The sequence below is a fragment of the Gopherus flavomarginatus genome, chromosome 21 (assembly GCF_025201925.1).
Source record: "Gopherus flavomarginatus isolate rGopFla2 chromosome 21, rGopFla2.mat.asm, whole genome shotgun sequence".
Classification (NCBI taxonomy): domain Eukaryota; kingdom Metazoa; phylum Chordata; order Testudines; family Testudinidae; genus Gopherus; species Gopherus flavomarginatus.
Window position 1 is genome coordinate 14,273,627 of NC_066637.1, and position 12,055 is coordinate 14,285,681.

The 12,055-nt window shown below is 48.5% G+C and overlaps 1 protein-coding gene across 1 annotated transcript in view; it reads left to right on the plus strand.

Annotated features, from left to right (window-relative positions):
- Nucleotides 1-11,208: 11,208 nt before the first annotated feature.
- Nucleotides 11,209-12,055, plus strand: part of TMEM51 (transmembrane protein 51) — a 35,939-nt gene continuing 35,092 nt past the window's right edge. Inside the window, exon 1 of the mRNA XM_050931569.1 lies at nucleotides 11,209-11,329. The gene's annotated coding sequence lies outside the window, so the exon portion shown is untranslated. The remainder of the gene's footprint in view (nucleotides 11,330-12,055) is intronic.

The window sequence follows — 12,055 nt, forward strand, 5'->3', positions numbered from 1 at the left end:
GTAGGAGAGGAAATGCGAAAGTATTGACATAACTATATGCAGGGACAGAGCATGTAATCACCACACAGGAATTTGGCAAGGAAATTCTACTTAACATTCTGGTAGACGCTTCTGTTATTTTATGTCTGCTACAGGCTGCATCTCTTGGTTCTATTTTTCATCGGTCCAGCCTCCTTTTCTTTCACTGTTACAGAAGTGATACCGAGGTCAGTTCTTAACGCTCCCTTCTAATCGTTACGGAGATGACTTGCCCTTGGCCCTCTGCCTCTAAAACATCCAACCTTGGATGCTATTCAGCTTTACAGAATGGGAGCCCAATGGGAAACTGAGAGCACAAGGAGCTTATTTATGTACATGAAACTCCACTCTTTGTTGCCAACCTTCAGAGTGCCTCTTGGGAATTGCTAGGCATTAATCACACATTTGGAAAGATACCCAGTTAAAAATTGAACCGGGCAGAATCTGAAGTATTAATTAAGTGGCGTCTCCTGAATGTTTTCAGTCCGACATTTAATGGTCACATTTTTGACAGAGTAAATAACAATTTAAATACATAAGATCACAAAACCAGTAACATTAATGTAAACATATAAAATGTATGTTGTGTCTTCCTCTAGTGGCTAATCTACATAGAACATATAACAGCCCACTATTGCTGCCAGCTACTGGAGTTACCCCTGTAGATCAGGTAGGCTTGAGATGACAGCCTTCACAAATATGACATAAGTGATTAGGAAAGGAAATGTGGAAGAACTGATGTAGCTATATGCAGGGAGGTAAATCAAGGTCTGAGTCTTAATACTGAGAATTCTGAGTAGAGCTCTGGGAAGATGGAAGTTCCACTGTTTGAAGAATTTTGAGATCTCTAAATTTAGCTTCATTCCAAAAAGGAAAAAAAACTGAAAATTCTGAAATTTTCTGTTATGGAAAATTCCAGGGGAGAATAGTTTCAGGTCAATCAAAAGATTTCATTTTGATAAATGGAAATGTTTCCCTTCTATTTTGACTTTTATAGATTTTTGACTATTATATAATAAAATGCAAAATAAAATAAAAAATCTAAACAAAGTAATTTCAAAACAAACGTTGAAACCTTTCATTCCAAAAAAGTCAAACCCAGAAATTATGACTTTGTCAGAACTATTTTCCCTGTTTTCTCCCTAAACAAAATTCCAGAAGAATTGACCCAATTTCCTAAAATGTTTCAATTTTGATGGAACTGCATAATCTTAAAGAATATGGTTCCATCAAAGTTTCTCTGACCCGCTCTAGTTCTGAGTTCAGATCCTGAGGTTGGCCAGTGGTGGCATTTATTACTAAAGCTAATTGAAAAATAGTTGTAGAACAGGTGGAGAAAGGTTTGCTTAACCAGACTGGACTTCCAAAGTGCTGTGCATGGAGGCTTTTGTACCCCCACTCCAAGAAGACATCCGCATGACCAATGCTCAAGATAAAAAAATTTTGCTCACACCAAACATTCTTAACTGATTTCTCCAGTCCGAGGGCTGACATCTTGAAATCAGAACGTAACACAACCACCCAGAGTGGAGAAACAAGGAGTGGAGTATAGTCCTGTACTTCCTGCAGTCCTTAACTCATGACAGTGCTCCCACTGAAACTGGACTTACAGAGGGTTATTTGCATCTACCCATGCAAATAAAGCCCTTAATTTGGATAGGCATGGTGGACTTTCACCAAATCAACAGAGGGAGTGTTGCCTGCTCTGTCTTTCTGCCAAAAATATTGCTTGCCGATTCGTGATAAGAGTAATTTAAGGCATTATCCCTGGGAACCAGCCCCTGAAATTGGAAGTGACTCAGATCCACCAGTGATCCAGAGGCCGCCTGGTGCAGGGCTGATAGCTCATGGTTACATACTGGGTTGGGCTAGGCTTGTCTCATTTGGGAAGAAGATTAAGAACTGGGAGTGGGATGAAGGCAAGAGCTCATAGCTCCATGTAGACGAATTTGTCTAGGTGACCCTGTGGAACACACAGTGAACTATTTTCACCTCTATTGGGGAGAGGTAGAGGGGATGTAATTTGGGTTTTGTATTCACAGGAAACTTCTGTCTGACTTTTAAGGCCTTAGGTAACAAGTAAAACTGAGCTCCTAAGGACAAGCAGCAGGCACGTCTTGTCTGAGGAGACTACAGATCTTCTTCACCCTCCAGCAAGAAAAGATGTACTGAAAACTCAGCCCCAGCAGATTCTGGATCCTTAGATATAATTTGAGAGCCCATTGGAGTCAGTGGAATTTCAATGGAGTTAGGATTGAGGCCCTTAATATCTAACAGCTGTATGATGCCACTAAATCAAATCCTTAATAACTGCAGAAGGATAGATGGCCTAAGCTCTCTGGAAGAAAGCACTACCACTAGACATGAGGAAACGTGACAACAAGAGTTGCCATGCATTTTAGTGTACATGGAGATATCCTGATTGTATAGTGCCATGTGAGTTAAGCTCCAGCCTTTCCTGCAGGAACGGCAGTCAGGTGTGGCAAGCACCTGCAAATGTGAAAGCCCCGATTAATGGACACATGCCAGCCAAGGGGAGGTAAAACTGGACACACAGTCATAATCACTGCAAAGCATGCCAAGTTGGTCAGCGTGAGGTAGGCACTTGCTGCTCGGCTCTTAGATCCAACTGGTACATCTGTTCTCCTGGGTTGCCTGCCAGTCACAAGCTGGAACAGTTTTGGGGCAATGCTTCTCGTTTGGGCTTTGTATTATACTGCAGATGAGTCATAGATAAATGGCGCCAGAACTGTGCATGGAAATTTCCCCCCTACCCCCCGCCACCATTCCAACTAACTCTGAACAAGCCACAACACTGTGTTGTGCTACTATAGAAAAAATGCAGCTATGACTTTATCTAATGGCATTATGTCACATAAGGCACGTGTTCATGCAACAGTGGGATCTGGTAGGTTTGTCCCTAGGTCCCTGCGTGTCCAAAGGATATACACCTTGTGAACCACAGGAACACGCAACCATAAGGCCGTTGCATTAGCTGCACAAAGACTTAGTAGAGGTAGATTCCAAAGGAGTCATGGTCAATTAGCCACCGACTAGCATGTGCCCATAGAGACAGATGAGTACAGTGGAAGCATTAGGGGAAAAAAGCAAATTGCAATTGTTTGAAAGGGCTAAAGTGTTCAGACAAAGCTCTAAGGGAATGCAAAATTGCATTTGCAGCAAAATCAACGCACGCTGTAAGTTTTGCTAGTTCAGTAAAAAGAAGATGATACTGACGAGAAAAGAAACAGAGAAAATATTGTCCCAGTCTATTGTTTCAGGGTGAGACCTCTTTAAGGAAGTCAGGCATAGCCCTGTGGCTCCCACCTGTGACTGACTAGCTGAATCTCAAGTGGGGAGATAAGGCCAACAAGCAGCTTACTTGGGGGCTGGGAGGGAGCTGTATGGAGGGGATTGCCGGAGATTCCGGGTCAGGGAAAGTACCAGAAAGGGGCTTGTTACACTTGGTAGGGGACAGATCTGGCTAGTGACACCTGCTCGCTCAGTTGAAGCAGTCTTCTGAGGCAGTAGGTCTTGGGGGGCCAGGCAGCAGGACCTGGTTTACCTAGCTGATTGATATTGGACTGTATTTGAACAATAAATACACCTCTAAGAAAAGGGAAGGAAATATTGATAGTGGTGGGAATTCCTTTGATGCAGCTGGCTGGTTAGTTGGCCTGTGGGCTTACATGAGTGTGGAGAAACTAAGGCAGCGGCAGGGTCTGATGCTTAGTTTGGGGAGACCCTGTTACAGCTATCTAGTGCCTATTAAGATAACTTTATATATATTACCAAAATGAATTGGTCCATATGAAATCTCCAGACTAATAAGGAGCTAAGTTTAAGTAAACTTTAACAGTAATAAAATGCAAATTTTTTAAATGCATGAATATCAATGTCATAGATAATGGTGGCAAGGGGGCTAGATCCTCACCCTTTGTAGACTGTAATAGCTCCATCTGAAGAGCTGGTATATGCCTTTTAACCAATACAGCTAGAGTCACTTACTGTGACCTCCCATTGTTATGTATTATTTTGTTATAGCGGGTACCATCCTGGTTCACTGGCCTGGGCAAAGGCCTGGGAGTCAGGGGGGTTGTGTTCTGTTTTAAATGCTTCTGTTGATTCACTGTGTGATGCTAGGCAAGTTATGTAACCTCCCTGTGCCTCAACTTTCACACCTGAAAAATGGGTATAACAATGCTTGTGTCTTTTTTAAAAATACATATGCAGTATTGTTGTAGCTGTGTCAGTCCCAGGATATTAGAGAGACAAGATGGGTGAGGCAAGCTTGTCTCTCTCACCAAGTTGGTCCAGTAAAAGATATTACCTTGCCTACCTTGTCTCTCTCTCTTTTTTTAAGTGCTTTGAGATCTACAGATGAAAAATGCTGTATAAAAGCTAAATATTATTCCTTTAAAACTAGAGATGAGTCTGATCTAGAATTCTGGAGGGATGGAGGTTGGATCAGGATTTGTTGTTCTGTTCAGGCTTGTCTTGATAAACTCCAATCTTGGGGAGTGTACTGATCTGTATTAGAGTTAGGCCTTGTACTTCAATTTTGCCTCTAAAAGCATTCTGGCTTTCCCCGGTCTAGTTGCTCATGGGTATGCTACACACTGAATGGTCTTGCTGGATGTCTGCTAGATAAATAAAATACTCCTACATTTCAGAAGCAAAATAACATGAAATGTCATGCCTAATTTTGCAAAATAAACTAGTGTGGGTTTTTTGGGTGCTAACCATGAGATACCTTAAAAGGGCTTGATTTTCTGGAAGTGCTGAGAATTTAACCTCTGACTACCAGGTGCCTTTAAGATGTCTTGAATTGGACACCCAAAAATTGAGGCACCTAAAATCACTATTCAGTTCTGAATTAACTTCCATGTTTGCTGTAACTGTTCTCATCAGCACTGCAAGCTCTTCTGTGAGGTTGTATTCAGCATCATGTATTCTGGTTTTTTAGATATGTTCTAGCTGCTGTCAATGGGGAACAACAGCAAAAATGAAGTAAACAGTGTCTGAATTTCTCAACCATTCAAATAATTTTCCACTGATTGCTTAAAACTGCACATCTGGTGAAATGAGCGAGAATACATCTAAGCAATTTCATCTCCTCCTTTCAGTACAATTCCTCCCTTATCTGATACAGTAACTATTTCTGCAGCCCTAGTGACTGGAGATACACACTGCTGTCTGTGTCTGCTGAAAACTCTTGTTCCGTGAAGTGGTGCAGTCACATTGAATTCCTTAATGATAGTAGTTATTAGTAGGAACCCGAGACTAGATGGGCTGGTGGCAGCATTTTCAGCACCATGTTGCTGAGACATCCACAGAACGGAATTAGATGACATGATAGTCACTGACGAAGGTTGAGACACCATCTACCATCCACCCAAGGACCCCCAGTGTTTCTAACACCAAGGGAACTGAACTATGTTAGAAACAGTTTGCAAATGCCCACAGTGTAGATAGGGTTCCAGAGGCCACTCAGGGCAAATCAGTAGCCCACTGTCTAACACTCACCATGGGGCAGAAAAATGTGATGCGGAGAACCAGGGTCAAGGACTGCTCCAGGAAAATCATGAATCCACTAGCACACAAACCTGCTTAGGGTTGAACACAGCAATCCTTGACTTTGATATGGCTGTTGAGCTACTCGGAACTGACTACTGCAGATTGTGGCTAAGGGGTTACTGCCTTCTTCCCTCATGCCCTTTAGTCAGACTGTCCGCTCATTTCCAGAATTTCACCCAGAGGGTTTTTTTTTTACAGACTCTACACAGGAAAGAATTACTTCATCCACCACTAACATACAGCCACCTCTGGGCTGGAACATTGCAGCAGTTTAACAGTGCATGACAACACTATACATTAGTTTAGGACAGGAGGTGCAGAATACCAGATCCCGATGAAACTGTATAAGGGGAATTTGGGGGGGGGGGAGGGAGGGGAGGGAGTAACTTCAGAGGCAGTGTTGTCTAGTGTTTAAAGGAGGGGACTGGAGTCAGGCAGCCTGGGTTCAAATCCTATCTTCCATACATGTGGAACTCCTTGTCAGAGAATGCTGTGAAGACCAAGACTATAACAGAGTTCAAAAAAGAACTAGATAAATTCATGGAGGATAGGTCCATCAATGGCTATTAGCCAGGATGGGCTGGGATGCACAACCATGCTCTGAAGTGTCCCCGGCCTCTGTTGGCCAGAAGCTGGGAATGGATGACGGAGGATGTATCACTTGATGATTACCTGTTCTGTTCATTCCCTCTGAAGCACCTGGCATTGGCCCAGAAGACAGAATACTGGGCTAGATGGACCATTGGTCTGACCCAGTATGGCCGTTCTTATGTATAAGCAAGTTTGGAAAAAAGGCAGCATTTTTAAACACAGGTTTCAAAGTAGAGGTGCCATAAAAATCCTATTAGCTGCATGTATAGCCCTAGTTAGAGAGAAGCCTATTCATGAAAAGATTATTGTTTAATCTTCAAAGCCTTTGGTGGAGAAGGGGAACAAAATCAGATTTTCTGGTTGCCCTTTGCTTCCGTTTTATGAGGCTGCACCTGCTACATTATTCAAAAAAGCTGCCCGAAGGAATACACCACAAATCCAGAGGAAAAGAGGAAGGCGGGTGATTAACCCTCAAGCATCAGCCCTGCCACGCTCATGGGATCAAGATGACTTAGTTCATTTTTGCAACAAAGTTGCTTTCCAGCCAACGAGTAAATTGGATATTTATTTGCATTCTCCCCAGTGCCATGTTCACAGTACAGCACAACGGATGTAATTACTGACAACCACAGCAAAATCCTGTGCGTGGGGCTCTTGACCTACTAAAAGATGATAAGCCTGAAAACACTGTGGTAAATAGAAATTAAAACAAAACTGAGACCTCCCGTAAAGGAGAAGCTGAGCTCCAACCCAGAGACTCCACAGCTGTGGTTTCTTCTTTGTTCTTGGGGCCCGATCCAAAGGCTACTGCAGTCAATCTAAGTCATTCCACTGACTTCAGATTGACCTTGGATCAGGCTCTTAGCACGCCATAGCAAACAGAAAACTGAAAGTCAAAACACTAGAACATGTGGCATTTTGTATCTGATCTTTGTTAATGTAAACAGGCTTTGGAGCAGGGACTGCGTCTACTCTGGCTTTGTGCCCCACTTATCAAATGGAGCCCCAATCCTGGTAGGGGCTCCTCGGAGCACTACTGTAATCTCAACAGTATGTACCACGACTACTATTAGACACAGTACCGTTCAAAAAGATCGCAGGGTGCTTTAGAAATTTCACTAGTTGATGCCATTCCCACCATCTGTCAGAGGGCAGACCACTGTATTTGGGAGCTGTCAGGTGGAAATTCTGGTGCTGGATCACTCTTGCCAGTCATTATCTTTTCAGCAGTCACTCATCCCGGGAGATCCTGCCCCTCACCCAGGAGATGCTGCTTGCTCTGACATCACTCCCCAGTGCCCTAATGCCACCATGACTGCACCGCCCTCAGCCTGGCCTCACGGGAACTGTACATTTATCTTTCTACATTTTGCTCACTCATGCTTTAAGGGTGGATTTTCAAAGATGCCAAAGGGAGTTAGGCACCCAACTCCAATTGGAATTTGGGTTCCTTACTCTCTCAGACTCTCTTGAAAATCCCAGCATGAACTGTAACCTCTGTTGGGCAGTAGTCTAGTCTTTGGCACAGTGTACTTCTTACAACACGTCCTTTGAGCCAATAGCTCTAAATAAATTGTTGCTAATGATTGTGAATTTATCACAAGTCCTGTGATATTTGAAGTTTTACTTTTGTCTCCAGGAGCTGGGGGTTTGTGATTACATGGGAACCTCAGCTCTCAGGTTCTTTAAAAAAACTGTTTCTAGTTTTCGTGGCTGCAGAGTGAACCCTGAAGACCCGGAAAGCAAATAAAAACCACCATTTTATTAGAGAGAGAGTGAGTGTGAGTGTCCCGACTCATGATTTTAGAATGTTTGGATTGGCAATAGAACTTTGCAACCTCACCTGAACCTGATGGTCTCCACGCACTGCCCCCGCCCGGTGCGCCAGCTCCGCAGATCCCACTGGCTGGAAGCTGCGGCCAATGGGAGCTACAGGGGCAGTGCCTGTGGCAGCAACCCATACAGACCCTCTGGTCTGTGCCCCCATAGAGACCCCGCCTAGGAGCCGCTGCCAGAGGGGTGTGCTGGTCGCTTTCAGGAGCTGCCTGAGGTAATGCTCGCTGACCCCTTCCTGCACCCCAGCCTAGAGTCTGCACCCAAACTCCCTCTCAGAACCCATACCCAAACTCCCCGCTCCAGGGAGGGGGGATGGAGTGAGCAGGGGCAGGGCCTCAGAGAATGGGAGGGATCTGGGCATGGCCTTACAGGAGGGGCAGGGCACGGGGCTTTGAGCAATTAGACTGTTGGCAACCCTACCGGGTGGGCATCTAGAAGCAGGGTCACCTGGGGGGGCAAGTGGGGCAATTTGCCCCAGGTCCTGAGCTCTGCAGGGGCCCCCAAGACAATGGCTGAGGCTCCCTCTCTGACCTCGGCCCGACTCCACCTCCGCCCCTCTCCTGGAGCCTCAGGGCATCCAGCAGCATCCCCGAACAGTGCAGCAGCGTGTCTCCAGCGGGGCCTCTGGGCCCCACCCCACTCAGAGCCACATAGTAAGGGGGCGGGGCTGCGAGCTCCAGGCTGAGCTCAGCTCCCTCCGCTCGGCCCTGAGCTCGCAGCCCCGCTCCCTTACCAGGGGCCCCGGCGGAGCAGCACTGTTCAGGGGTGCTGCTGGATGCGCTGAGGCTCCGGTTGAGGGGGGAGCCGGGGTCGGGGGGGTTGGCTAAGGCGCAGGAAGTCCAAGGGACAGTCAGGCCACAGGGAGGGGGCAGAGGTTGGGGTGGGGGTCAGGGAGCGGGGGGGTTGGATTGTGGGCGTTCTGGGGGGTCTGTCAGGACTCGGGGGGTGGATAGGGGTCGGGGCAGTCAGGGGACAGGGGTGAGGTCCTGGGGTAGTGGTGGGGGGGTGGGGTCTCTGGGGGACGGTGAGGGGACAAGGAGCAGAATAGTTTGGGGAGTCTGGGGGGTGCGGGCAGTTGGGGGGCAGGAAGTGGGTGGGGATCCGATAAGGGGCAGGGCCAGGCTGTTTGGGAGGCACAGTCTTCCCTACCCTAAAGCTCATTCAGCAGTTTGAGGCTTGCAGAAGAGCCAAGCTGTTAGCTTTTCCATTAGGGCTACCCTCCCTTTCACTTCTCAAATGCCAAATTATAATCTATATTTAATTTCAGTGCCATAAGGAGATTCACCTCAGGGGAGGGTAGCTTCATTTAAAAATAGCCACGGGGGGAGGGATCACATGAGAAGAGCAATATCCTACACCACCTGCCTCCTTCCCAACCTACCATGGGAGACCCCCCACCCCTGCATTCCTCGAGGCTCCAAAGGGGTTAATTTAGTGGTTCTCAAACTTTATACTGGTGACCCCTTTCACATAGAAAACCTCTGAGTGCGACCCCCCCCCCCCCCGTTATAAATTAAAAACACTTGTTATAAATGCTAGAGGCAAAGTGGGGTTTGAGGTGGAGGCTGACAGCTCGCGATCCCCAGGAATAACCTCATGATCCCCTGAGGGGTCCCGACCCCCAGTTTGAGAACCTCTAGGTTAATTTAATTTTAGCACCCTGGGTCCATTCACATGCATGTGCTATTTTGAGCATTTCAGTTTTCACTCCATAGATTCTGGAACAAGCTCAAATGCTCAGTTCGTGGCATATGTACATAAGCTATACTAAAGACAAATCCACAGTAACCGTCTCCAGTTTGTGAGGGACCCCAAGGAGCCAGTCTCTAGGAAACAGATAAATGCGTGGAGGTTAAGTCCATTAATGGCTATTAGCCAGGATGGGTAAGGAATGGTGTCCCTAGCCTCTGTTTGTTTGTTAGAGGGTGGAGATGGATGGCAGGACAGAGATCATTTGATCATTGCCTGTTAGGTTTACTCCCTCTGGGGCACTTGGCATTGGCCATTGTCGGTAGGGATACTGGGCTGGGTGGACCTTTGGGTTCATTTAGATTAGAGCATAACAGCCATACTGGGTCAAACTAAAGTTATGGAGCCAGATATGAGTCAAGGAAGCCAGCAGAGTATCAGAAACCTGGAAAAATCTGACTGGATGAGCTCAGGCATTTGGTCACAAGCTGAAGTGGTTCAAAAGTTTTGGATTTTTTTAAGCAGAATTTTTGTATTGTTTCTTTAAACATTCAAACACAGCAAGCAGCAAATATTTGGCCACACACTTCTGAAACCCCAAACCATATTCAGGTTTTAGCAGACTAATTTCAGCTTTTCAATTAAAAAAACCACAACAAATTTTGAAGGAAAGCAGACATTGTCCATGATTTTTTCTATTTTTTAAAGCCCCTTAGTTTTCAATCCAGAAAAAGTTTTGACGGAAAATATTTGTCCAACCCTTTTAATAAGCTCTAGTGCCTTTTAGCACTAGCTGATGCTGAGAACCAGCGATACCTTGTAAAGAAGTTTTCTCAAAACTGGGTTTGTGCCAAGATGCAGCAGGTTTATTTTTCCCAAGGCTGCCTGTGGGTGTGGAGCAAGTGGGGCAATTTGCGCTCGGCCCCGCAGGGGCCCCCACGAGAATACAGTATTGCAATTTTTTTTTAGGGAAGGGGCCCCTGAAATTGCTTTGCCCCAGGCCCCCTGAATCCTATGGGTGGCCCTGTGTGGAAGCCCTGACCGTGCTCGAAGAGAGTGCCCAGAAGCACTGCCCAAATGTCAGGGGGACCGGCCTCCGCATGGGTGCGTGGGGGCCCACTGACTGTGCTGCCCTGAGGCCGGGAATTGCTGCCAGCAGGCTGGCCAGAGGGGGTAGCACTTCAGTAGTGGGTCCCAGTGGAAGGAGAGGTGCTATGAGGATGTCAAGTAACCTCCCTGTCCCACTGAAGCAGCTGTGGGAAGATCAGAACTCAGCTCCCGCGCCCAGAGCCCAGGCCTGGCTAGAGAGGCTGCAGGCACCAGCAAGGGCCATGTGGCCCCAAGCCCACCCACTGGCTAGGGCGGTTCCTGGCTTGGCCGGCCGCCTGCACACGCCCCTCATTGCTGTGCCGAGTCGGGAGGCTCTAGGACCCGGGCGCGGCGTCCAGGGGGCGTGGAGCGGCCGCGGGGAGGGCACTGCAGGAGCCGCCCGGTTGCTGTTCGCTTCCTGCTGCCGCCCTGGCTCTCCCCTGCCATGGGGAAGAGGAGGAGGCGGCGGCGGCGCGGAGCAGCGCTTGGGGAGGGCTGCCGGGCATGGAGCGGTGCCCGAGGCGCACAGGTAAGTGGGGCCCGAGCGGGACGCGCACCCCGGAGCCCGGTAACTCCCCCCCGCGGACTTCGCTCCCCGTGCCCTGGGGAGGGAGCCGAGTCCGTCTCAGCCTGGCGACTCCAGGGGGAAGCTGTGCCCTGACCTGGGGGCGCCCGGAGCCCTCCCTCCGCGGGGCGCCCCGGCTCCAGGCAGGCTCCGAGCGCTCCCCAGGGGCTGCGCCTCCCCTGCCCGGTGCGCTCGGATCGCAGGGGGGCTGGACCCGCCAGCCATGGGGCTCCCTCCGCTCCGGAGCGCCCTGGTCTCCGGTGGACGGGCTGTGCCACGCCCCGGCCCCGGATTTCCACGTCCGACCCCGGGAGGAACCCGCCGCTTCTCCTGCGCCGCTCCCTCTTGCCCGCGCTTCCCGGACGGACTCGTTCCCCCGCCTTCGCCCGGAGTAACTCGCTCTCTTTCTCCTGTTGTAACTCTTGGCCCCGGATCCGGATCTGGCCCTGGCCGGAGCCTGGGAGCAGGGTCCCTGCCGCACCGGGCTGTCCTGGCGGGTTTCTGCTTTGCATCAAAGGTGCGGGTAGGATCCCGGAGCTCCTCCGAGTGGCTGTTCCGCAGGCCACTTGTAGACTTTCCTGGCAGCGGTGCGCACGGTTAGGGAACTTGCCGCTGCTGCAGGTTGTCTCGGATTTGAGCAATGAGCCTCCATAACTGGGCGGGCCGAACAGCTCCTTCAGCTGGAAATGA